The following is a 25,323-nucleotide window of genomic DNA, read 5'->3' as shown; positions in this document are numbered from 1 at the left end:
ACACCTGGGCCCGTCGACGGAGGACACCTCCTTCCCCCGCCATCAGGACTACGTCGCTGACGGAGCTTCACCATCAGGACTGCATCGCTGAAACAGCGCTGATAAGTGAACTTTGTTGACTTTTTCTTGTTAGGGGGTCACTAGTGAGGCGCTGTCGCGTTCCGCGGGTATAGTTCAGGGCGCCTATATAGTAGATAGGATTTACTGTGAAATTGTGATCTTGTACTTAAGTTCCCTGCGTGGAAAACTGTTGTTATCTTTGTTGGGTTGGAAGTTAAAGGAAAGTTAAAAACGTTATTTGCTTTCTGGCTCCTTTTTGTCCCTGCATCCTTCTTTACCTGCGGTCCCTTCATATGTACAAGGTAATTATGAAAATAAAAGGATTAAAGGAAGAAAAGATAACTCACATGTTCTTAGTTCATATCAGTTCAGGCAAACACCATGCTAGGGGGAGGGGCTCCCAAAAATCCCAATGCATGAGGTACAGCTCTTCAGGTCAGACCCACATGTTCTTCCAGCAACAGACTCTGCTGGAGTCCGGCCAAAACAGTTATAGCTTAGGTCGGTGACATCACCAAAAGGGCTGGCTATCCCAGTCCCTCCTCTCTCTGTATTCTGACTAAGTATAAGCTAAATCTTTCTAAGACTTGTAATTCCGCTGCTGAACATATCATAATCGCACCACACCCCTCATTCATCTCGTATCATCGCCGGCATTCCAGTGAGACCAAACATGTCCCACCTGTCACGCACACTGACAGAGAAATCCCTACCTCTGTACCAGATGGAGCTAGACACTTGTGTTTCGAGGGATGGGTAGATCCTCCGAGTGTGATTATGACGATATATTTTTGTGTTCCTATTTTAAATCGTTTGCCTAATATCTTACAAAAACAGAACAAAGGACTTTCATGATTCTAGAATCTTCTCTAACAGTTAAAGCTGAGCACTTTCTACTACAGGAAATGCCGGTCGTAAATGCCTTTCGTCAATAAAACTCTCTTCCCCCATGCACAGTGGAAAGGCAGCTCAACTCTGAAGTAAAAGAGAAGAGGGGGTTTCTTAGCCCACATCCTGGGCTGACAAGAGAAACTAAAACTATATGATATTTCATACCATATCGTGACAATACCTGTGTGTACAGAGCTGTATGATCCCCCAGTATCACCATCTCCAGTGTACGGTGTATATATACGTGTGTGTACAGAGCTGTATGATCCCCCAGTGTCACATCTCCAGTGTACGGTGTATATATATATACGTGTGTGTACAGAGCTGTATGATCCTCCAGTGTCACATCTCCAGTGTACGGTGTATATATACGTGTGTGTACAGAGCTGTATGATCCCCCAGTGTCACCATCTCCAGTGTACGGTGTATATATACGTGTGTGTACAGAGCTGTATGATCCCCCAGTGTCACCATCTCCAGTGTACGGTGTATATATAAGTGTGTGTACAGAGCTGTATGATCCCCCAGTGTCACCATCTCCAGTGTACGGTGTATATATATATACAGAGCTGTATGATCCTCCAGTGTCACCATCTCCAGTGTACGGTGTATATATACGTGTGTGTACAGGGCTGTATGATCCCCCAGTGTCACCATCTCCAGTGTACGGTGTATATATACGTGTGTGTACAGAGCTGTATGATCTCCCAGTGTCACTATCTCCAGTGTACGGTGTATATATACGTGTGTGTACAGGGCTGTATGATCCCCCAGTGTCACATCTCCAGTGTACGGTGTATATATATGTGTGTGTACAGAGCTGTATGATCCTCCAGTGTCACCATCTCCAGTGTACGGTGTATATATACGTGTGTGTACAGAGCTGTATGATCCTCCAGTGTCACCATCTCCAGTGTGCGGTGTATATATACGTGTGTGTACAGAGCTGTATGATCCTCCAGTGTCACCATCTCCCGTGTACGGTGTATATATACGTGTGTGTACAGAGCTGTATGATCCCTGTTGTGATTTTGCTTTTTGCTCCCTCTAGTGGTCATTAGTGATTTGACTCTGGAGCTTCTGTCTTTTCCTATATCCTCACCTGGGCCGTTAGTTCAGGGGCGTTGCTATATAAGCTCCCTGGACCTTCAGTTCAATGCCTGGCATCGTTGAAATCAGAGCTAATCTGTTGTGCTCTTGTCCTATGATCCGGGTTCCTGTATTTCAAGCTAAGTCTGCTTCCTTGCTTTTTGCTTTTGTTTTGTTTGGTATTTTTGTCCAGCTTGTTCCAATCTGTATCCTGACCTTTGCTGGAAGCTCTAGGGGGCTGGTGTTCTCCCCCCGGACCGTTAGACGGTTCGGGGGTTCTTGAATCTCCAGCGTGGATTTTTATAGGGTTTTTGTTGACCAGATAAGTTATCTTGCTATATTCTGCTATTAGTAAGCTGGCCTCTCTTTGCTGAACCTGGTTCATTTCTGTGTTTGTCATTTCCTCTTACCTCACCGTTATTATTTGTGGGGGTCCTGTATCTTGCTTTGGGGTCCCTTTCTCTGGAGGCAAGAGAGGTCTTTGTTTTCTTCTCCTAGGAGTAGTTAGATTCTCTGGCTGGCGCGAGTCATCTAGCGATCACCGTAGGCATGTTCCCCGGCTACTTCTAGTGTTGGCGTTAGGAGTAGCTATTTGGTCAACCCAGTTACCACAGCCCTATGAGCTGGATTTTTGAATCTCGCAGACTTACACGTTCCTCTGAGACCCTGTCCACTGGGGTCATAACAGTATGCCAGGCCAGTATTAAATGTTTAATGCATTGTAGAAGTGGGATTATAAGAAAGAAAATTTTGAGGTTTTTTTTTCCCTCTCTCATTTTTTTTTTTTTTTTCTTTTCCCCTTTACCTCAGAGTGGCTTAAGCTTGCTGCAGACATGAATGTCCAGACCTTGATTACAAGTGTGGACCAGCTTGCCGCTCGTGTGCAGGGTATACAAGATTATGCTACCAGAAATCCTAGGTCTGAACCCAAGATTCCGATTCCTGAACTGTTTTCAGGAGACCGATTTAAGTTTAGGAATTTCAGGAATAATTGTAAATTGTTTTTGTCCCTGAAACCTTGTTCGTCTGGAGACTCTGCTCAACAAGTAAAAATTGTTATTTCATTCTTACGGGGTGACCCTCAAGATTGGGCTTTTTCGTTGGCGCCAGGAGATCCGGCATTGGCTGATATTGATGCGTTTTTTCTGGCGCTCGGTTTACTTTATGAGGAACCCAATCTTGAGATTCAGGCAGAGAAAGCCTTGCTGGCTATGTCTCAGGGCCAGGACGAGGCTGAGGTGTATTGCCAAAAATTTCGGAAATGGTCCGTGCTGACACATTGGAACGAGTGTGCACTGGCCGCTAATTTTAGAAATGGCCTTTCTGAGGCCATTAAGAATGTTATGGTGGGTTTTCCCATTCCCACAGGTCTGAATGATACCATGTCCCTGGCTATTCAAATTGACCGGCGGTTGCGGGAGCGCAAAACCGCAAATTCCCTCATGTTGTTGTCTGAACAGACACCTGATGTGATGCAATGTGATAGAAAAACCGCAAATTCCCTCATGGTGTTGTCTGAACGGACACCTGATTTGATGCAATGTGATAGAATCCTGACTAGAAATGAGAGGAAAATTCATAGACGCCGGAATGGCTTGTGCTACTACTGTGGTGATTCTACACATGTTATCTCAGCATGCTCTAAACGTATAGCTAAGGTTGTTAGTCCTGTCACCGTTGGTAATTTGCAACCTAAATTTATTCTGTCTGTAACTTTGATTTGCTCACTGTCATCGTATCCTGTCATGGCGTTTGTAGATTCAGGTGCTGCCCTGAGTCTTATGGATCTCTCATTTGCTAAGCGCTGTGGTTTTATTCTTGAACCATTAGAAAATCCTATCCCTCTTAGGGGTATTGATGCTACGCCATTAGCAAAAAATAAGCCGCAGTATTGGACACAGGTTACCATGTGCATGACTCCTGAACACCGCGAGGTGATACGTTTTCTCGTTCTACATAAAATGCATGATTTGGTTGTTTTGGGGCTGCCATGGTTACAGACCCATAATCCAGTCCTTGACTGGAAGGCTATGTCAGTGTCTAGTTGGGGCTGTCGTGGTATTCATGAGGATTCCCTGCCTGTGTCTATTGCTTCTTCTACGCCTTCGGAAGTTCCTGAGTATTTGTCTGATTATCAGGATGTCTTTAGCGAGTCCAGGTCCAGTGCATTGCCTCCTCATAGGGAATGTGACTGTGCAATAGATTTGATTCCAGGCAGTAAATTTCCTAAGGGAAGACTGTTTAATCTGTCGATACCTGAACATACCGCTATGCGTTCATATATCAAGGAGTCTCTGGAGAAAGGACACATCCGTCCGTCTTCTTCCCCTCTTGGTGCGGGATTCTTTTTTGTGGCTAAAAAGGACGGATCTTTGAGGCCTTGTATTGACTATCGGCTTTTAAATAAGATCACTGTCAAATTTCAGTATCCTTTGCCGCTGTTGTCTGACTTGTTTGCCCGGATTAAAGGTGCCAAGTGGTTTACCAAGATAGACCTTCGTGGTGCGTACAACCTTGTGCGCATTAAGCAAGGGGATGAATGGAAAACCGCATTCAATACGCCCGAAGGTCATTTTGAGTACTTGGTGATGCCTTTCGGGCTCTCTAATGCCCCTTCAGTTTTTCAGTCCTTTATGCATGACATTTTCCGGAACTATCTGGATAAATTTTTGATCGTTTATCTGGATGATATTCTGTTTTTTTCTGATAATTGGGACTCGCATGTGGAGCAGGTCAGGATGGTCTTTAAAATTTTGCGTGAAAATTCTTTGTTTGTCAAGGGCTCAAAGTGTCTTTTTGGTGTACAGAAGGTTCCCTTTTTGGGGTTCATTTTTTCCCCTTCTGCTGTGGAGATGGACCCAGTCAAGGTCCGAGCTATTCTTGATTGGACTCAGCCCTCGTCAGTTAAGAGTCTTCAGAAGTTCTTGGGTTTCGCTAACTTCTACCGTCGTTTTATCGCTAACTTTTCTAGCATTGTGAAACCTTTGACGGATATGACCAAGAAGGGCTCCGATGTGGTTAATTGGGCTCCTGCTGCCGTGGAGGCTTTCCAGGAGTTGAAACGTCGGTTTACTTCGGCGCCTGTTTTGTGCCAGCCTGATGTCTCGCTTCCCTTTCAGGTTGAGGTGGATGCTTCAGAGATTGGAGCAGGGGCCGTTTTGTCGCAGAGAGGCCCTGGTTGCTCTGTTATGAGACCTTGCGCCTTTTTCTCTAGGAAGTTTTCGCCTGCGGAGCGAAATTATGATGTGGGCAATCGGGAGTTGTTGGCCATGAAATGGGCATTTGAGGAGTGGCATCATTGGCTCGAGGGTGCTAAGCATCGTGTGGTGGTCTTGACTGATCACAAAAATCTGATGTATCTCGAGTCTGCTAAACGCCTGAATCCTAGACAGGCCCGCTGGTCATTGTTTTTCTCCCGTTTTGACTTTGTTGTCTCGTATTTACCAGGTTCAAAAAATGTGAAGGCCGATGCTCTTTCCAGGAGCTTTGTGCCTGATGCTCCTGGAGTCGCTGAACCTGTTGGTATTCTTAAGGATGGTATTATCTTGTCAGCTATTTCTCCAGATCTGCGACGTGTGTTGCAGAGATTTCAGGCTGATAGGCCTGATTCTTGTCCACCTGACAGACTGTTTGTGCCTGATAAGTGGACCAGCAGAGTCATTTCCGAGGTTCATTCCTCGGTGTTGGCAGGTCACCCAGGAATTTTTGGCACCAGAGATCTGGTGGCCAGATCCTTTTGGTGGCCTTCCTTGTCTAGGGATGTGCGGTCATTTGTACAGTCCTGTGGGACTTGTGCTCGAGCTGAGCCTTGCTGTTCTCATGCCAGCGGGTTGCTCTTGCCCTTGCCTGTCCCTAAGAGACCTTGGACACATATCTCCATGGATTTCATTTCTGATCTTCCGGTGTCTCAAAGCATGTCTGTTATCTGGGTGATATGTGATCGCTTCTCCAAGATGGTCCATTTGGTTCCTTTGCCTAAGCTGCCTTCCTCTTCCGATCTGGTTCCTGTGTTTTTACAGAACGTGGTTCGTTTGCACGGCATCCAGGCGCGGGCTGGGCCGGGTGGCAAAGGGGCGTGTGCCCCCCGGGCCGGTCACTTAGCAGCGATTCGGGCTGCTGGTGGCCGGCGCTGTTCTATGTCCGGCCAGCTGCATCATCACACTCCCAGTGGAGCTGACACGCCCCCTCCTGCTCCCTGTGTGCGGCCTCCTGAAGAGGGAACATGGCTGCATCTACCTGCAGGAGAGGATCTAGTGGATGACTCAGACTGACATCAGGGGGAGCTTCAGCTGTGTGTGCGGTGAGGAGATGGACGCTGCTGCTCACCTCCCGGTGATAAGTCCAGGGCCGGTCCCTCTATAGTATTAGCGGGCGCTCTGCTGATGCTCACAGATTTATTGCAGGAGTCTGAACTTTCAGGGTCACCCTGTCAGTGCCAGGTCATTGGCTCCAGGAAAGTTCAGTCTCCTGCAATAAATCTCCCTATACTGATAGTGAGCAGAGACTGTCTGCAGAACCCAGCACTGGAGTGATCACGCCTGAACCTGGTGACTGGACATCACATGCTGTATACATGGCCCTGTATATATACAGTGCATGTATGTCCAGGGCCAGGTGCAGGATGGATCCATCCAGTGTATATAATGTTGTGTATCTGTGCCCATAGTATACAACTATCTGGGGCCTGGAGCACTCTGAGCTACAAAATGGGTCGCCCACCCCTCAAATCCTCTGCACAGGCCTTTGTGCGCACTCTCTCGGTGCCCACGCTGACCAAGGCCATGGCAGCCCTCATTCATGCTTGCGTATGTAGCTGCGGCCTTTGTCAGTGAGGGAAAACAGGAAAGCGCACGCACCTGGACCTGTGCAGAAGATTGAAAAGGCCGCCACTGCGTGCACAGATGCCCGAGCCTCACTGTGTCTGACCCTGGCCAGAACCAGTGTAAGAGAACAGCGCTCTCCTCACCAATCCCCGGCCGGCATCCGCTCCATTATATAGGTGATACTGCAGCTGATGTGTATATACGTTATATAAGTGATACTGCTGTATATATACTGGAACTATACACTGCAATCATAGTATCACCTATATATTGTATATGCAGCATTTGCAGTTTGACCTGTCTAATGTATATTGACTGTTGTATATACAGTATATAAGTGATACTGCCATTATATACCGCAGTAGCAGTATCACCTATATAATGTATGTACAGCAGTCTATATACATTACATAGGTGAAACTGCGACTACGGTATGTACGTTATATAGGTTATACCACTGTAATATACTGCGACCGCTGTGTATAGCCCATATAGGCCAGCCGCAGTGTGTGTGTATGCATATATACACAGACACACACACACACTCTCTGTAGCTGCCCTATATGGGCTATACACAGCGGACGCAGTATATTACAGTGGTATAACCTATATAATGTACATACCATAGTCGCAGTTTCACCTATGTAATGTGTGTGTGAGTGTATGAGTGTGTGTCTATGTATGTGTGTGTGTGTATATTATACCCATACATACACAGACACACACCACTCTGATTAATCGTGAAAAAAGTGCGGACTCTTTATTGGCCCATATGGCAATGTTTCGGATCAATAACAGAGCATTTCTCTGATATGGAACTGAAATGTTGCCACATGGGCCAATAAAGCGTCCACTGCTTTAAGGGATTGTCTCCCACTAGGACAACCTCTTCTTAAACTAAAGCCTATACTCACCTCCTTTGCCAGCGCCGTTCCCACAGTGGCTGTGATGTGTTGTGACACGTGATGCCCGGCGCCAATCAGCGCTGGTGTCACTGTCTCTGCCTTCAGACAAACTGAACATGAAGAGGAAGTCCAGGATGAGCTGCTTGATCCTGGACGCTGGCACGGGAGGCAAGTGTAGGCTTTATAATTTTATCAGGGCCAAACATTTAGGGGTTGTCCTAGTAGCGGACAACCCCTTAAAGATTTGGTGCTGCTCAGTTATGATATATATATATATATTGCCTGCGTGGTGTAAATCTGTAAATCTAAGTATCTGTATATATACACTGCAAAGTACCACTCCTCCTGTCCTGTATATATATACACTACACAGCACCACTCCTCCTGTCCTGTATATATACACTGCACAGTACCACTCCTCCTGTATATATACACTGTACAGTACCACTCCTCCTGTCCTGTATATATACACTGCACAGTACCACTCCTCCTGTCCTGTATATATATACACTACACAGCACCACTCCTCCTGTCCTGTATATATACACTGCACAGTACCACTCCTCCTGTATATATACACTGTACAGTACCACTCCTCCTGTCCTGTATATATACACTGCACAGTACCACTCCTCCTGTCCTGTATATATATACACTACACAGCACCACTCCTCCTGTCCTGTATATATACACTGCACAGTACCACTCCTCCTGTATATACACTGCAAAGTACCACTCCTCCTGTCCTGTGTATATATACACTGCACAGTACCACTCCTCCTGTATATACACTGCAAAGTACCACTCCTCCTGTCCTGTATATATATACACTACACAGCACCACTCCTCCTGTCCTGTATATATACACTGCACAGTACCACTCCTCCTGTATATATACACTGCACAATACTCCTCCTCCTGTCCTGTATATACACACTGCACAGTACCACTCCTCCTGTCCTGTATATATACACTGCACAGTACCACTCCTCCTGTCCTGTATATATACACTGCACAGTACCACTCCTCCTGTCCTGTATATATACACTGCACAGTACCACTCCTCCTGTATATATACACTGCACAATACTCCTCCTCCTGTCCTGTATATACACACTGCACAGTACCACTCCTCCTGTATATACACTGCACGGCTCCACTCCTCCTGTCCTGTATATATTTACTGCACAGTACCACTCCTCCTGTATACATACACTGCACAGTTCCACTCCTCCTGTCCTGTATATATACACTGTACAGTACCGCTCCCCCTGTCCTGTATATACACTGCACAGTACCACTCCTCCTGTATATATACACTGCACAGTACCACTCCTCCTGTCCTGTATATATACACTGCACAGTACCACTCCTCCTGTCCTGTATATATACACTGCACAGTACCACTCCTCCTGTCCTGTATATATACACTGCACAGTACCACTCCTCCTGTATACATACACTGCACAGTTCCACTCCTCCTGTCCTGTATATATACACTGTACAGTACCGCTCCCCCTGTCCTGTATATACACTGCACAGTTCCACTCCTCCTGTATATATACACTGCACAGTACCACTCCTCCTGTCCTGTATATATACACTGCACAGTACCACTCCTCCTGTCCTGTATATATACCCTGCACAGTACCGCTCCTCCTGTCCTGTATATACACTGCACAGTACCACTCCTCCTGTCCTGTATACATACACTGCACAGTTCCACTCCTCCTGTCCTGTATATATACACTGCACAGTACCACTCCTCCTGTCCTGTATATATACACTGCACAGTTCCACTCCTCCTGTCCTGTATATATACACTGCACAGTACCACTCCTCCTGTCCTGTATATATACACTGCACAGTACCACTCCTCCTGTCCTGTATATATACACTGCACAGTACCACTCCTCCTGTCCTGTATATATACACTGCACAGTTCCACTCCTCCTGTCCTGTATATATTTACTGCACAGTACCACTCCTCCTGTATACATACACTGCACAGTTCCACTCCTCCTGTCCTGTATATATACACTGCACAGTACCACTCCTCCTGTCCTGTATATATACACTGCACAGTACCACTCCTCCTGTCCTGTATATATACACTGCACAGTACCACTCCTCCTGTCCTGTATATATACACTGCACAGTACCACTCCTCCTGTCCTGTATATATACACTGCACAGTACCACTCCTCCTGTCCTGTATATATACACTGTACAGTACCACTTCTCCTGTCCTGTATATATACACTGCACAGTACCACTCCTCCTGTCCTGTATATATACACTGCACAGTACCACTCCTCCTGTCCTGTATATATACACTGCACAGTACCACTCCTCCTGTCCTGTATATATACACTGCACAGTACCACTCCTCCTGTCCTGTATATATACACTGTACAGTACCACTCCTCCTGTCCTGTATATATACACTGTACAGTACCACTCCTCCTGTCCTGTATATATACACTGCAAAGTACCACTCCTCCTGTCCTGTATATATACACTGCACAGTACCACTCCTCCTGTCCTGTATATATACACTGTACAGTACCACTCCTCCTGTCCTGTATATATACACTGCACAGTACCACTCCTCCTGTCCTGTATATATACACTGCACAGTACCACTCCTCCTGTCCTGTATATATACACTGCACAATACTCCTCCTCCTGTCCTGTATATATACACTGCACAGTACCACTCCTCCTGTCCTGTATATACACACTGCACAGTACCACTCCTCCTGTCCTGTATATATACACTGCACAGTACCACTCCTCCTGTCCTGTATATATACACTGCACAGTACCACTCCTCCTGTCCTGTATATATACACTGTACAGTACCACTCCGCCTGTCCTGTATATATACACTGTACAGTACCACTCCTCCTGTCCTGTATATATACACTGCACAGTACCACTCCTCCTGTCCTGTATATATACACTGCACAGTACCACTCCTCCTGTCCTGTATATATACACTGCACAGTACCACTCCTCCTGTCCTGTATATATACACTGCACAGTACCACTCCTCCTGTCCTGTATATATACACTGCACAGTACCACTCCTCCTGTCCTGTATATATACACTGCACAGTACCACTCCTCCTGTCCTGTATATATACACTGCACAGTACCACTCCTCCTGTCCTGTGTATATACACTGCACAGTACCACTCCTCCTGTATATACACTGCACAGTACCACTCCTCCTGTCCTGTATATATACACTGCACAGTACCACTCCTCCTGCCCTGTATATATACACTGCACAGTACCACTCCTCCTGTCCTGTATATATACACTGCACAGTACCACTCCTCCTGTCCTGTGTATATACACTGTACAGTACCACTCCTCCTGTATATATACACTGCACAGTACCACTCCTCCTGTCCTGTATATATACACTGCACAGTACCACTCCTCCTGTCCTGTATATATACACTGCACAGTACCACTTCTCCTGTCCTGTATATATACACTGCACAGTACCGCTCCTCCTGTCCTGTATATATACTGCACAGTACCGCTCCTCCTGTCCTGTATATATACACTGTACAGTACCACTCCTCCTGTCCTGTATATATACACTGTACAGTACCACTCCTCCTGTCCTGTATATATACACTGTACAGTACCACTTCTCCTGTCCTGTGTATATACACTGTACAGTACCACTCCTCCTGTATATACACTGCACAGTACCACTCCTCCTGTCCTGTGTATATACACTGTACAGTACCGCTCCCCCTGTCCTGTATATATACACTGTACAGTACCACTCCTCCTGTCCTGTGTATATACACTGTACAGTACCACTCCGCCTGTCCTGTATACATACACTGCACAGTTCCACTCCTCCTGTCCTGTATATATACACTGCACAGTACCACTCCTCCTGTCCTGTATATATACACTGCACAGTACCACTCCTCCTGTCCTGTATATATACACTGTACAGTACCACTTCTCCTGTCCTGCATATATACACTGTACAGTACCACTTCTCCTGTCCTGTATATACACACTGCACAGTACCACTCCTCCTGTCCTGTATATATACACTGCACAGCACCACTCCTCCTGTATATATACACTGCACAGTACCACTCCTCCTGTATATATACACTGCACAGTACCACTCCTCCTGTCCTGTATATATACACTGTACAGTACCACTCCTCCTGTCCTGTATATATACACTGCACAGCACCACTCCTCCTGTCCTGTATATATACACTGTACAGTACCACTTCTCCTGTCCTGCATATATACACTGTACAGTACCACTGCTCCTGTCCTGTGTATATACACTGCACAGTACCACTCCTCCTGTATATATACACTGCACAGTACCACTCCTCCTGTCCTGTATATACACTGTACAGTACCACTGCTCCTGTCCTGTTCTTGGAGAGGCGACATTGGTCTTTGGGAGGGTTAATATTGGTTTATATTGGAAAACCCATTTAAATGGATTATGCCAAGTAATCCCCATTCCCGAGAGCTTTGTAGTCGCTGGAGTCTGACCGCTGGGACCCCCATGATCTCGAGAACAGGCGCTCTATAGAGGTGGTCGATCATGCGCACTGCTGCGGCATTTACACGTGGCTCTTCAACTAACGCCTTTAAGAGGACTGTTGAAGGGCACAACACAATAAAGCAAAATCCACTGATCGGGTGTGGGGGGAGTTTTATAGTTTGTGGGGTTTGTGTTTCAGGGGTGCTTTTTAGTCCCAGTCCGGCCCTGGACAGCTCTGCAGGGAGGCTGCCATACTTTGTGCTGGTTTTACTCCCTGCATATTGTGGGGCAGCTGAAGGGTTCAGGTAGCAGTGTCATCGCCCTGTGTTGTTCTGTAGCCCACATCCCCACACTGACTATATACAGTGGGTGGGCAACTAAGGGGTAGACAGCAGTTCCTTATAAATAGTAGGGTCAGTGGGTAAATGTGTCTACCTGTTTTACAATGTTATGGCCCAAATGTGAGCTGAGGTAAAACATTGCCAGAAGCTAAGAGGGACCAAGCTTTCTTCTCTCTAGCCTCTGACATGTCCATACACGGGCACTACACATCCATGTGTGTGGCAGTAGTTCTTTTAATAGGCTTATCACACCTGTCTGCCATACTTCCTTGAGGCGGGACGGGAATCATAGTTGACGTGTTCTAGTATTGAACTCCCATTTGCCAGCTCTGGAAATGCACAATTTATGGTTGGAGAATTGGCAATATTACTTGTCAGGATGTGACTTTCCCCACCAGGGTTTAGAGGGGCACACTTCCATTTATAAGGGGTCATCCCTGTCAGGCTGGGTTTACAGGAGCGTATTATCATAGACACATGAGGGTGTGAGTTCGGATTGGGATACCCTCCACAAGGCTGGAGGTTGTGGTCTGTATATAGACCGTGTACTTCACTCTTGTGAATCCAGCCTACAACTAATTCCATAATGGTGCAGGTATTACTAACGCAGATGTCGTTTGCGTGTGTCACCATTTCTAATTCACCTATATATTTTGGCATGGGGGGGACCCCATTTGAAGTTTGCATCGGGGCCCATAACTTTGTAGTTATGCCACTGCTCTGTAGTAAAGGTACCTTCACATTAAGCAACGCTGCAGCGATAGCGACAGCGATGCCGATCGCTGCAGCGTCGCTTTTTGGTCTCTGGAGAGCTGTCACACAGACCGCTCTCCAGCGACCAACGATGCCGAGGTCCCCGGGTAACCAGGGTAAACATCGGGTTGCTAAGCGCAGGGCTGCGCTTAGTAACCCGATGTTTACCCTGGTTACCAGTGTAAAATGTAAAAAAAACAAACAGTACATACTCACCTTAGCGTCCCCCGGCGTCTGCTTCCCTGCACTGTGTGAGTGCCGGCCCTAACAGCAGAGCGGTGACGTCACCGCTGTGCTGTACTTTCACTTTACGGCCGGCGCTCACTCAGTCAGTGGCAGTGCAGGCCGGCGCTCACTCAGTCAGTGGCAGTGCAGGAAGCGGACGCCGGGGGACGCGAAGGTGAGTATGTAGTGTTTGTTTTTTTTACATTTTACACTGGTAACCAGGGTAAACATCGGGTTACTAAGCGCGGCCCTGCGCTTAGCAACCCGATGTTTACCCTGGTTACCAGTGTAAAACATCGCTGGCATTGTTGCTTTTGGTGTCAAACACGACGATACACGCCGGTCTGATGACCAAATAAAGTTCTGAACTTTCAGCAATGACCAGCGATATCACAGCAGGATCCTGATCGCTGCTGCCTGTCACACTCAATGATATCGCTAGCCAGGATGCTGCAACGTCACGGATCGCTAGCGATATCGTTTAGTGTGAAGGTACCTTAAGCTCGGTTCTGCACCCATATCTCTGTAGGAAGCTCGGTTCTGCTCCAATATCTCCAGAGTAAACTCTGTTCTGTTCCCGTATCTACATACCAGCCTGTTTTTAAAGCCTGTTATCTCTACTTCTTCAATGCAATGGCCAGATGTAAGCAGGGAAAAGGAGGGACACCGCGACTCGAGGGCCACTACCTTGTGATTGCCCCCCAGGCTGAAAAGTGCCAGCCAGCCCCTGACGGCATCCCTGAGAATATTGTGTCAGACAGAGGATCCCAGTTCGTTTCCAGATTCTGGCGATCCTTTTGTAGTAGGATGGGCATTGACTTGTCGTTTTCGTCTGCTTTCCATCCTCAGACTAATGGACAGACGGAGCTAATCAGACTTTGGAGGCTTATTTGAGGTGTTTTGTCTCTGCTGATCAGGACGATTGGGTGACCTTCTTGCCGTTGGCTGAGTTTGCCCTTAATAATCGGGCTAGTTCCGCCACCTTGGTTTCGCCGTTTTTCTGCAACTCTGGTTTCCACCCTCGTTTTTCTTCGGGTCATGTGGAACCTTCTGACTGCCCTGGGGTGGATTCTGTGGTGGATAGGTTGCAGCGGATCTGGAATCTTGTGGTGGACAACTTGAAGTTGTCACAGGAGAGGGCTCAGCGCTTTGCCAACCGCCGCCGCGGTGTGGGTCCCCGACTACGTGTTGGGGATTTGGTGTGGCTTTCTTCCCGCTTTGTTCCTATGAAGGTTTCCTCTCCCAAATTTAAACCTCGTTTTATTGGTCCTTACAAGATATTGGAAATCCTTAATCCTGTATCCTTTCGCCTGGATCTTCCTGTGTCGTTTGCTATCCACAACGTGTTTCATAGGTCCTTGTTGCGGCGGTACGTTGTGCCTGTGGTTCCTTCTGCTGAGCCTCCTGCTCCGGTGTTGGTTGAGGGCGAGTTGGAGTACGTGGTGGAGAAGATCTTGGATTCTCGTCTCTCCAGGCGGAGGCTTCAATACCTGGTCAAGTGGAAGGGCTATGGTCAGGAAGATAATTCCTGGGTGGTCGCCTCTGATGTTCATGTGGCCGATTTAGTTCGTGCCTTTCACGCCGCTCGTCCTGATCGCCCTGGTGGTCGTGGTGAGGGTTCGGTGACCCCTCACTAAGGGGGGGGTACTGTTGTGATTTTGCTTTTTGCTCCCTCTAGTGGTCATTAGTGATTTGACTCTGGAGCTTCTCTCTTTTCCTATATCCTCACCTGGGCCGTTAGTTCAGGGGCGTTGCTATATAAGCTCCCTGGACCTTCAGTTCAATGCCTGGCATCGTTGAAATCAGAGCTAATCTGTTGTGCTCTTGTCCTATGATCCGGGTTCCTGTATTTCAAGCTAAGTCTGCTTCCTTGCTTTTTGCTTTTGTTTTGTTTGGTATTTTTGTCCAGCTTGTTCCAATCTGTATCCTGACCTTTGCTGGAAGCTCTAGGGGGCTGGTGTTCTCCCCCCGGACCGTTAGACGGTTCGGGGGTTCTTGAATCTCCAGCGTGGATTTTTATAGGGTTTTTGTTGACCAGATAAGTTATCTTGCTATATTCTGCTATTAGTAAGCTGGCCTCTCTTTGCTGAACCTGGTTCATTTCTGTGTTTGTCATTTCCTCTTACCTCACCGTTATTATTTGTGGGGGGCTTGTATCTTGCTTTGGGGTCCCTTTCTCTGGAGGCAAGAGAGGTCTTTGTTTTCTTCTCCTAGGGGTAGTTAGATTCTCCGGCTGGCGCGAGTCATCTAGCGATCACCGTAGGCATGATCCCCGGCTACTTCTAGTGTTGGCGTTAGGAGTAGCTATTTGGTCAACCCAGTTACCACAGCCCTATGAGCTGGATTTTTGAATCTCGCAGACTTACACGTTCCTCTGAGACCCTGTCCACTGGGGTCATAACAGATCCCCCAGTGTCACCATCTCCAGTGTACGGTGTATATATATGTGTGTGTACAGAGCTGTATGATCCCCCAGTGTCACATCTCCAGTGTACGGTGTATATATACATGTGTGTACAGAGCTGTATGATCCCCCAGTGTCATCATCTCCAGTGTACGGTGTATATATACGTGTGTGTACAGAGCTGTATGATCCCCCAGTGTCACCATCTCCAGTGTACGGTGTATATATACGTGTGTGTACAGAGCTGTATGATCCCCCAGTGTCACCATCTCCAGTGTACGGTGTATATATACGTGTGTGTACAGAGCTGTATGATCCCCCAGTGTCACCATCTCCAGTGTACGGTGAATATACGTGTGTGTACAGAGCTGTATGATCCCCAAGTGTCACCATCTCCAGTGTACGGTGTATATATACGTGTGTGTACAGAGCTGTATGATCCCCCAGTGTCACCATCTCCAGTGTACGGTGAATATACGTGTGTGTACAGAGCTGTATGATCCCCAAGTGTCACCATCTCCAGTGTACGGTGTATATATACGTGTGTGTACAGAGCTGTATGATCCCCCAGTGTCACCATCTCCAGTGTACGGTGTATATATACATGTGTGTACAGGGCTGTATGATCCCCCAGTGTCACCATCTCTAGTGTACGGTGTATATATACGTGTGTGTACAGAGCTGTATGATCCCCCAGTGTCACCATCTCCAGTGTACGGTGTATATATACATGTGTGTACAGGGCTGTATGATCCCCCAGTGTCACCATCTCCAGTGTACGGTGTATATATACGTGTGTGTACAGAGCTGTATGATCCTCCAGTGTCATATCTCCAGTGTACGGTGTATATATGTGTGTGTACAGAGCTGTATGATCCCCCAGTGTCACATCTCCAGTGTACGGTGTATATACACGTGTGTGTACAGAGCTGTATGATCCCCCAGTGTCACATCTCCAGTGTACGGTGTATATATACGTGTGTGTACAGAGCTGTATGATCCCCCAGTGTCACCATCTCCAGTGTACGGTGTATATATACGTGTGTGTACAGAGCTGTATGATCCCCCAGTGTCACATCTCCAGTGTACGGTGTATATATATGTGTGTATACAGAGCTGTATGATCCCCCAGTGTCACATCTCCAGTGTACGGTGTATATATACGTGTGTGTACAGAGCTGTATGATCCCCCAGTGTCACCATCTCCAGTGTATGGTGTATATATACATGTGTGTACAGGGCTGTATGATCCCCCAGTGTCACCATCTCCAGTGTACGGTGTGTATATATACGTGTGTGTACAGAGCTGTATGATCCTCCAGTGTCACCATCTCCAGTGTACGGTGTATATATACGTGTGTGTACAGAGCTGTATGATCCCCCAGTGTCACCATCTCCAGTGTACGGTATATATATACATGTGTGTACAGAGCTGTATGATCCCCCAGTGTCACCATCTCCAGTGTACGGTGTATATATACGTGTGTGTACAGAGCTGTATGATCCCCCAGTGTCACCATCTCCAGTGTACGGTGTATATATACATGTGTGTACAGGGCTGTATGATCCCCCAGTGTCACCATCTCTAGTGTACGGTGTATATATACGTGTGTGTACAGAGCTGTATGATCCCCCAGTGTCACCATCTCCAGTGTACGGTGTATATATACATGTGTGTACAGGGCTGTATGATCCCCCAGTGTCACCATCTCCAGTGTACGGTGTATATATACGTGTGTGTACAGAGCTGTATGATCCTCCAGTGTCATATCTCCAGTGTACGGTGTATATATGTGTGTGTACAGAGCTGTATGATCCCCCAGTGTCACATCTCCAGTGTACGGTGTATATACACGTGTGTGTACAGAGCTGTATGATCCCCCAGTGTCACATCTCCAGTGTACGGTGTATATATACGTGTGTGTACAGAGCTGTATGATCCCCCAGTGTCACCATCTCCAGTGTACGGTGTATATATACGTGTGTGTACAGAGCTGTATGATCCCCCAGTGTCACATCTCCAGTGTACGGTGTATATATATGTGTGTATACAGAGCTGTATGATCCCCCAGTGTCACATCTCCAGTGTACGGTGTATATATACGTGTGTGTACAGAGCTGTATGATCCCCCAGTGTCACCATCTCCAGTGTATGGTGTATATATACATGTGTGTACAGGGCTGTATGATCTCCCAGTGTCACCATCTCCAGTGTACGGTGTGTATATATACGTGTGTGTACAGAGCTGTATGATCCCCCAGTGTCACATCTCCAGTGTACGGTGTATATATATGTGTGTGTACAGAGCTGTATGATCCCCCAGTGTCACATCTCCAGTGTACGGTGTATATATACGTGTGTGTACAGAGCTGTATGATCCTCCAGTGTCACATCTCCAGTGTACGGTGTATATACACGTGTGTGTACAGAGCTGTATGATCCCCCAGTGTCACCATCTCCAGTGTACGGTGTATATATACGTGTGTGTACAGAGCTGTATGATCCCCCAGTGTCACATCTCCAGTGTACGGTGTATATACACGTGTGTGTACAGAGCTGTATGATCCCCCAGTGTCACCATCTCCAGTGTACGGTGTATATATACGTGTGTGTACAGAGCTGTATGATCCTCCAGTGTCACCATCTCCAGTGTACGGTGTATATATACGTGTGTGTACAGAGCTGTATGATCCCCAGTGTCACCATCTCCAGTGTACGGTGTATATATACGTGTGTGTACAGAGCTGAATGATCCTCCAGTGTCATATCTCCAGTGTACGGTGTATATATATGTGTGTGTACAGAGCTGTATGATCCCCCAGTGTCACCATCTCCAGTGTACGGTGTATATATACGTGTGTGTACAGAGCTGTATGATCCCCAGTGTCACCATCTCCAGTGTACGGTGTATATACACGTGTGTGTACAGAGCTGTATGATCCCCCAGTGTCACCATCTCCAGTGTACGGTGTATATATACGTGTGTGTACAGAGCTGTATGATCTCCCAGTGTCACTATCTCCAGTGTACGGTGTATATATACGTGTGTGTACAGGGCTGTATGATCCCCCAGTGTCACATCTCCAGTGTACGGTGTATATATACGTGTGTGTACAGAGCTGTATGATCCTCCAGTGTCACATCTCCAGTGTACGGTGTATATATATACGTGTGTGTACAGGGCTGTATGATCCCCCAGTGTCACATCTCCAGTGTACGGTGTATATATATGTGTGTGTACAGGGCTGTATGATCCCCCAGTGTCACCATCTCCAGTGTACGGTGTATATATACGTGTGTGTACAGGGCTGTATGATCCCCCAGTGTCACCATCTCCAGTGTACGGTGTATATATACGTGTGTGTACAGGGCTGTATGATCCCCAGTGTCACCATCTCCAGTGTACGGTGTATATATACGTGTGTGTACAGAGCTGTATGATCCCCAGTGTCACCATCTCCAGTGTACGGTGTATATACACGTGTGTGTACAGAGCTGTATGATCCCCCAGTGTCACCATCTCCAGTGTACGGTGTATATATACGTGTGTGTACAGAGCTGTATGATCTCCCAGTGTCACTATCTCCAGTGTACGGTGTATATATACGTGTGTGTACAGAGCTGTATGATCCTCCAGTGTCACATCTCCAGTGTACGGTGTATATATATACGTGTGTGTACAGGGCTGTATGATCCCCCAGTGTCACATCTCCAGTGTACGGTGTATATATATGTGTGTGTACAGGGCTGTATGATCCCCCAGTGTCACCATCTCCAGTGTACGGTGTATATATACGTGTGTGTACAGGGCTGTATGATCCCCCAGTGTCACCATCTCCAGTGTACGGTGTATATATACGTGTGTGTACAGGGCTGTATGATCCCCAGTGTCACCATCTCCAGTGTACGGTGTATATATACGTGTGTGTACAGGGCTGTATGATCCCCCAGTGTCACCATCTCCAGTGTACGGTGTATATATACGTGTGTGTACAGGGCTGTATGATCCCCCAGTGTCACCATCTCCAGTGTACGGTGTATATATACGTGTGTGTACAGGGCTGTATGATCCCCCAGTGTCACCATCTCCAGTGTACGGTGTATATATACGTGTGTGTACAGAGCTGTATGATCCTCCAGTGTCACCATCTCCAGTGTACGGTGTATATATATGTGTGTGTACAGAGCTGTATGATCCCCCAGTGTCACCATCTCCAGTGTACGGTGTATATATACGTGTGTGTACAGAGCTGTATGATCCTCCAGTGTCACCATCTCCAGTGTACGGTGTATATATATGTGTGTGTACAGAGCTGTATGATCCCCCAGTGTCACCATCTCCAGTGTACGGTGTATATACACGTGTGTGTACAGAGCTGTATGATCCCCCAGTGTCACCATCTCCAGTGTACGGTGTATATATACGTGTGTGTACAGAGCTGTATGATCCCCCAGTGTCACCATCCCCAGTGTACGGTGTATATATATATACAGAGCTGTATGATCCTCCAGTGTCACCATCTCCAGTGTACGGTGTATATATACGTGTGTGTACAGAGCTGTATGATCTCCCAGTGTCACTATCTCCAGTGTACGGTGTATATATACGTGTGTGTACAGGGCTGTATGATCCCCCAGTGTCACATCTCCAGTGTACGGTGTATATACACGTGTGTGTACAGAGCTGTATGATCCCCCAGTGTCACATCTCCAGTGTACGGTGTATATATACGTGTGTGTACAGAGCTGTATGATCCCCCAGTGTCACCATCTCCAGTGTACGGTGTATATATACGTGTGTGTACAGAGCTGTATGATCCCCCAGTGTCACATCTCCAGTGTACGGTGTATATATATGTGTGTATACAGAGCTGTATGATCCCCCAGTGTCACATCTCCAGTGTACGGTGTATATATACGTGTGTGTACAGAGCTGTATGATCCCCCAGTGTCACCATCTCCAGTGTATGGTGTATATATACATGTGTGTACAGGGCTGTATGATCCCCCAGTGTCACCATCTCCAGTGTACGGTGTGTATATATACGTGTGTGTACAGAGCTGTATGATCCTCCAGTGTCACCATCTCCAGTGTACGGTGTATATATACGTGTGTGTACAGAGCTGTATGATCCCCCAGTGTCACCATCTCCAGTGTACGGTATATATATACATGTGTGTACAGAGCTGTATGATCCCCCAGTGTCACCATCTCCAGTGTACGGTGTATATATACGTGTGTGTACAGAGCTGTATGATCCCCCAGTGTCACCATCTCCAGTGTACGGTGTATATATACATGTGTGTACAGGGCTGTATGATCCCCCAGTGTCACCATCTCTAGTGTACGGTGTATATATACGTGTGTGTACAGAGCTGTATGATCCCCCAGTGTCACCATCTCCAGTGTACGGTGTATATATACATGTGTGTACAGGGCTGTATGATCCCCCAGTGTCACCATCTCCAGTGTACGGTGTATATATACGTGTGTGTACAGAGCTGTATGATCCTCCAGTGTCATATCTCCAGTGTACGGTGTATATATGTGTGTGTACAGAGCTGTATGATCCCCCAGTGTCACATCTCCAGTGTACGGTGTATATACACGTGTGTGTACAGAGCTGTATGATCCCCCAGTGTCACATCTCCAGTGTACGGTGTATATATACGTGTGTGTACAGAGCTGTATGATCCCCCAGTGTCACCATCTCCAGTGTACGGTGTATATATACGTGTGTGTACAGAGCTGTATGATCCCCCAGTGTCACATCTCCAGTGTACGGTGTATATATATATGTGTGTATACAGAGCTGTATGATCCCCCAGTGTCACATCTCCAGTGTACGGTGTATATATACGTGTGTGTACAGAGCTGTATGATCCCCCAGTGTCACCATCTCCAGTGTATGGTGTATATATACATGTGTGTACAGAGCTGTATGATCCCCCAGTGTCACCATCTCCAGTGTACGGTGTATATATACGTGTGTGTACAGAGCTGTATGATCCCCCAGTGTCACATCTCCAGTGTACGGTGTATATATATGTGTGTATACAGAGCTGTATGATCCCCCAGTGTCACATCTCCAGTGTACGGTGTATATACACGTGTGTGTACAGAGCTGTATGATCCCCCAGTGTCACATCTCCAGTGTACGGTGTATATATACGTGTGTGTACAGAGCTGTATGATCCCCCAGTGTCACCATCTCCAGTGTACGGTGTATATATACGTGTGTGTACAGAGCTGTATGATCCCCCAGTGTCACATCTCCAGTGTACGGTGTATATATATGTGTGTATACAGAGCTGTATGATCCCCCAGTGTCACATCTCCAGTGTACGGTGTATATATACGTGTGTGTACAGAGCTGTATGATCCCCCAGTGTCACCATCTCCAGTGTATGGTGTATATATACATGTGTGTACAGGGCTGTATGATCCCCCAGTGTCACATCTCCAGTGTACGGTGTATATATATGTGTGTATACAGAGCTGTATGATCCCCCAGTGTCACATCTCCAGTGTACGGTGTATATATATGTGTGTATACAGAGCTGTATGATCCCCCAGTGTCACATCTCCAGTGTACGGTGTATATATACGTGTGTGTACAGAGCTGTATGATCCCCCAGTGTCACCATCTCCAGTGTACAGTGTATATATACGTGTGTGTACAGGGCTGTATGATCCCCCAGTGTCACCATCTCTAGTGTACGGTGTATATATACGTGTGTGTACAGAGCTGTATGATCCCCCAGTGTCACCATCTCCAGTGTACGGTGTATATATACGTGTGTGTACAGGGCTGTATGATCCCCCAGTGTCACATCTCCAGTGTACGGTGTATATATACGTGTGTGTACAGAGCTGTATGATCCCCCAGTGTCACCATCTCCAGTGTACGGTGTATATATACGTGTGTGTACAGAGCTGTATGATCCCCAGTGTCACATCTCCAGTGTACGGTGTATATATACGTGTGTGTACAGAGCTGTATGATCCTCCAGTGTCACATCTCCAGTGTACGGTGTATATATATACGTGTGTGTACAGGGCTGTATGATCCCCCAGTGTCACATCTCCAGTGTACGGTGTATATATATGTGTGTGTACAGGGCTGTATGATCCCCCAGTGTCACCATCTCCAGTGTACGGTGTATATATATACGTGTGTGTACAGAGCTGTATGATCCCCCAGTGTCACCATCTCCAGTGTACGGTGTATATATACGTGTGTGTACAGGGCTGTATGATCCCCCAGTGTCACCATCTCCAGTGTACGGTGTATATATACGTGTGTGTACAGGGCTGTATGATCCCCAGTGTCACCATCTCCAGTGTACGGTGTATATATATGTGTGTGTACAGGGCTGTATGATCCCCCAGTGTCACCATCTCCAGTGTACGGTGTATATATACGTGTGTGTACAGAGCTGTATGATCCTCCAGTGTCACCATCTCCAGTGTACGGTGTATATATACGTGTGTGTACAGAGCTGTATGATCCCCCAGTGTCACATCTCCAGTGTACGGTGTATATATACGTGTGTGTACAGAGCTGTATGATCCCCCAGTGTCACCATCTCCAGTGTACGGTGTATATATACGTGTGTGTACAGAGCTGTATGATCCCCCAGTGTCACATCTCCAGTGTACGGTGTATATATACGTGTGTGTACAGAGCTGTATGATCCCCCAGTGTCACCATCTCCAGTGTACGGTGTATATATACGTGTGTGTACAGAGCTGTATGATCCCCAGTGTCACATCTCCAGTGTACGGTGTATATATACGTGTGTGTACAGAGCTGTATGATCCCCCAGTGTCACCATCTCCAGTGTATGGTGTATATATACATGTGTGTACAGAGCTGTATGATCCCCCAGTGTCACCATCTCCAGTGTACAGTGTATATATACGTGTGTGTACAGAGCTGTATGATCCCCAGTGTCACATCTCCAGTGTACGGTGTATATATACGTGTGTGTAGAGAGCTGTATGATCCCCCAGTGTCACATCTCCAGTGTACGGTGTATATATATACGTGTGTGTACAGAGCTGTATGATCCCCAGTGTCACATCTCCAGTGTACGGTGTATATATACGTGTGTGTACAGAGCTGTATGATCCCCCAGTGTCACCATCTCCAGTGTACGGTGTATATATACGTGTGTGTAGAGAGCTGTATGATCCCCCAGTGTCACATCTCCAGTGTACGGTGTATATATATACGTGTGTGTACAGAGCTGTATGATCCCCCAGTGTCACATCTCCAGTGTACGGTGTAATATATATGTGTGTGTACAGAGCTGTATGATCCCCCAGTGTCACCATCTCCAGTGTACGGTGTATATATACGTGTGTGTACAGAGCTGTATGATCCCCCAGTGTCACATCTCCAGTGTACGGTGTATATATATGTGTGTGTACAGAGCTGTATGATCCTCCAGTGTCACCATCTCCAGTGTACGGTGTATATATACGTGTGTGTACAGAGCTGTATGATCCCCCAGTGTCACATCTCCAGTGTACGGTGTATATATACGTGTGTGTACAGAGCTGTATGATCCCCCAGTGTCACATCTCCAGTGTATGGTGTATATATATGTGTGTGTACAGAGCTGTATGATCCCCCAGTGTCACCATCTCCAGTGTACGGTGTATATATACGTGTGTGTACAGAGCTGTATGATCCCCCAGTGTCACATCTCCAGTGTACGGTGTATATATACGTGTGTGTACAGAGCTGTATGATCCCCCAGTGTCACCATCTCCAGTGTACGGTGTATATATACGTGTGTGTACAGAGCTGTATGATCCCCCAGTGTCACATCTCCAGTGTACGGTGTATATATACGTGTGTGTACAGAGCTGTATGATCCCCAGTGTCACCATCTCCAGTGTACTGTGTATATATACGTGTGTGTACAGTGCTGTATGATCCCCCAGTGTCACCATCTCCAGTGTACTGTGTATATATACGTGTGTGTACAGAGCTGTATGATCCTCCAGTGTACGGTGTATATATATACGTGTGTGTACAGAGCTGTATGATCCCCCAGTGTCACCATCTCCAGTGTACGGTGTATATATACGTGTGTGTACAGAGCTGTATGATCCCCCAGTGTCACATCTCCAGTGTACGGTGTATATATATACGTGTGTGTACAGAGCTGTATGATCCTCCAGTGTCACATCTCCAGTGTACGGTGTATATATATACGTGTGTGTACAGAGCTGTATGATCCTCCAGTGTCACCATCTCCAGTGTACGG

The sequence above is a fragment of the Ranitomeya variabilis genome, chromosome 3, assembly GCF_051348905.1.
Source record: "Ranitomeya variabilis isolate aRanVar5 chromosome 3, aRanVar5.hap1, whole genome shotgun sequence".
Classification (NCBI taxonomy): Eukaryota; Metazoa; Chordata; class Amphibia; order Anura; family Dendrobatidae; genus Ranitomeya; species Ranitomeya variabilis.
Note: the sequence above shows the minus strand (reverse complement) of the source record.